At 33.3% G+C, this 3,659-nt stretch overlaps 1 long non-coding RNA gene across 2 annotated transcripts in view; it reads right to left on the bottom strand.

The window, feature by feature from the left end:
• Positions 1-1,804: 1,804 nt before the first annotated feature.
• LOC121038037 (uncharacterized) overlaps positions 1,805-3,659 on the bottom strand; it is a 16,550-nt gene continuing 14,695 nt past the window's right edge. For both annotated transcript variants that reach the window (XR_005794113.1, XR_005794112.1), the window contains exon 5: positions 1,805-1,853. This is a non-coding gene — a long non-coding RNA (uncharacterized LOC121038037). The remainder of the gene's footprint in view (positions 1,854-3,659) is intronic.

Genomic DNA, 3,659 nt, shown 5'->3' with positions numbered 1-3,659 from the left:
CTTTCTTTCTTTCTTTCTTTCTTTCTTTCTTTCTTTCTTTCTTTCTTTCTTTCCAGAAACGGACAAGCTGATCCAAGAATGCAGGGAAAAATGGAAGAGACCCAGATAGCCTAAACAACCTTAAAAAAGAACAAAGATGAAGGATTCATCTTACCAATTTCAAAACTTACTACAAAGCTATAATATTCAAAACAGTACAGTAGGGCACTAGAAGAGAATTGAAAGTGCAGGAATAAATTTCACATTTATAGTCCATTGATTTTCTTTTTTTTTAAGTTCATTTATTTATTTTGAGAAAGAGAAAAAGGGCACAAGCAGGGGAGGAGCAGAGAGAGAAGGAGAGAGACATAATCCCTAGCAGGCTCCTCACAGTAAGCGCAGAACCTGATGCGGGGCTTGAACTTAAAAACTGAGAGATCATGACCTGAGTTGAAATCAAGAGTCCGACGTTTAACCCCCCTATAATCAACTGATTTTCAACAATTTTCCAAGAATATTCAATGCAGAAAGAATAGCCTTTTTAACAAATGGTGCTGGTACCATTAGCTATCCATGGGCAAAAGAAAAAAGTTGGACCCCTACCTCACACAATACACAAAAATTAACTCCAAATGGATAAAAGATCTAAATTTAAGGGCAAAATAGAAAACTCTTAGGAGAAAATATAGACATAAGCCTTTGTAACCTTGGGTTAGGCAATGGTTTCTTACATATGACACACCAAAAGCACAAGAACAACATAAGGAAATAAATAAATAGAAATTCATCAGGTGTAAACGTTTTTGTGCTTCAAAAATCTATCAAAAAAGTTAAAAGGCAATCCATAGAATGGGAGAATATATTTGCAAATCATACATGTGATAAGGAACTAGCATCCAGAATATAAAAGACCTCTTGCAACTCAACAATAAAAATGTAAATATTGCAATTGAAAAACGGGCAAATACTTTGAATAGTCATTCTTCAAAGATGGTATACAAATGGTCAAATAAGCACGTTAAGAGATGCTCAACAGCAGTAGTCATTATGGAAATACAAATCAAAACCACCATGAGATACCACTATGCACCATCACACTATAATAATAAGTGGCTATAATCAAAAAGTTGAAAAATAACAAGTATTGGCTAAAATGCGGAGAAACTGGAGCCTTCTTCCATGCTGGTGAGAATGTAAAATGGTACAACTGCCTTCGAAAACAACTCCTCAAAAGATTAAACAGAGTAACCCTGTGATTGATCAATTCCACTCATATATGTGTACATCCAAGAGAAATAAAAACATATGTCCATACAAAAACTTGTATGCAAATGCTCATAGCAGCATTATTTATAGTAGCCCCAAAGTGGAAACAACTCAAATGTCTGTCAACTGATGAATGGATAATGTATGGTACATCTATATAATATTATTTGGCAGTAAAAACAAATGAAGTAATGATACATGCTACAACCTGGATAAGCATTGAAAAGATTATGCTAAGTAAAAAAATATATTCATAGAAAGCAAATTATTAAGTGAATCTATTTGTACAAAGTGCACATTATAGGCAAATCTGTAGAAATAGAAAATAGATTAATGGTTGTCTAGGGTTGAAGGTTGAAGAGGAAATGGGGAGGGACTGTTAATGGGTACAGAATTTTTTATCTGGGTGATTAAAATGTTCTGAAATTAGGAGTGCCTGGGTGGCCCAGTCGGTTGGGCGTCCGACTTCGGCTCAGGTCATGATCTCGCGGTTTGTGAGTTCGAGCCCCGTGTCGGGCTCTGTGCTGACAGCTCAAAACCTGGAGCCCGTTTCAGATTCTGTGTCTCCCTCTCTCTCTGCCCCTCCCCTGTTCATGTTCTGTCTCTCTCTGTCTCAAAAATAAATAAACGTTAAAAAAATTTTTTTAAAATGTTCTGAAATTAGATTCTGGGGTTTACACAATTCTGTAAATATACTAAAAGCCATTAGATTGCACACTATAAAAGAGTTAATTTTATAATATGTAAATCATATCTCAATAAACAATAAAGACTATAGTGATCTTAGGAATTAGCAATGGATCATTTATAAATACATAATACTTTACATATCTTATTATCAACTTTTCATAAGTGGACTACACAAAGATCGGAGAAATAACAGACATAGACAACGCATCTTGATTTAAATAAGTAATTTGACTTAATCATTGCTCTTTTATTTATTCAGCAATTCATTTTATGCTGCAATTTCCATGTGCCTGAAGTATGTTGGCTTTTTGAGACCCATTGATCAATATGACACAATTCATCATGAACTAGCCTATTAATTAAAAACTATTTTGTAAATTAGGAAAAGGAAGCTCAGAGGGGTTAAATAACTGGCCCAACATCACACAGATAGTAAGTAACAAAGCAAGGATTTGAACTGTGTTATAGTGTTCCATGACATCACGCTACTAACAGCAGCATGCTTTAACCCTGTAATTAGGGAGAGTCACAAAGGGTTGGATAACTGTATGCAAACAATATTAATTCATGGGCTGATGTCAACCTTGGATAATACCCCCAGAGTGGTCAAAGGGTTCTTTCCATGGCAAAATTCTATTTGATAGCCTTATCAACAACATAAATGAAGACACAAAAGGCAGGCTGACCACATTTGCTGTTGACACAAAGCTGGAAGTGATAGTTGATATGCTCAAAGAAAGAATTGGGATTCAAAAAGATTTCATCAGACTGGAACTACAGGCTGATATTAATACGGGATGCAGGGAGTACTGGCTTAACAGAAATTCACATGAAAAAGACTTGGATATTTAATTGAGAGCAAGCTCAATATGATCCAAAGGTGTGAGCCAAAAAAGCTAAGGCATTCTTATCCTGCATTAAAAGAAATGTAGTGTCCAGGAAAAGGAATACAATTGTACTTCTGGTCATTGCTCTTGCCAGACATATTCTGACAAATATACTCAACATTTTTTCCAGCTATTATTAAGAAGAGTATTGACAAAGTGGGTTGTGTTCAGAGGAGAGGGAAACTGTGTCACGTCAAGAACTGGAGATGTTCAGCTTAACATGAAGACTTGGACAGTGCAGTGGAGGTGAGAGAAGAAAAGTGAAATAGCTATTTTCAAAGATTTGAAGGGATATCTTAGGGCTCATGGTTAAACTAATTCTGTTTACTCCAACAGACAGAACTAGGACCAAATGAGACAATAAAATTGCATAAATTATTTGCAAACAATTGAAATTGAGGAACATAGAATAATCTACATTCATTCAAGAAGAGTCTGGATGACCACTCATAAATTGGAGATTCTTGGAACTTCACTGAAGTTTGGACTCAAGAACCTGTAAGATCCATTTGAACTAAAAAAGCCAGTAACAATAATAATAATTATATATATTATATATAATATATTATATATTATATATATATTATAAGATATATAATGGGGATATATAATATAATGGGGATAATACAATATTTCATTAAGATCTTCTTAGGGCTAAATATAATAGTGCATATAGAATATTTGCTATAGTAGCTTTCTTAATACATATTAGGTGATGTAATAATAATTATATTATATTATATTATATTATATATTATATATATTATATATATTATATATCTTATAATATATATAATATATAATATATAATATATAATATATAATATATATAATAAT

Source organism: Herpailurus yagouaroundi, unplaced genomic scaffold, assembly GCF_014898765.1.
Source record: "Herpailurus yagouaroundi ecotype Mexico unplaced genomic scaffold, PumYag 165, whole genome shotgun sequence".
Lineage (NCBI taxonomy): Eukaryota > Metazoa > Chordata > Mammalia > Carnivora > Felidae > Herpailurus > Herpailurus yagouaroundi.
Note: the sequence above shows the minus strand (reverse complement) of the source record. Positions and strands in the feature narration are given on the sequence as shown.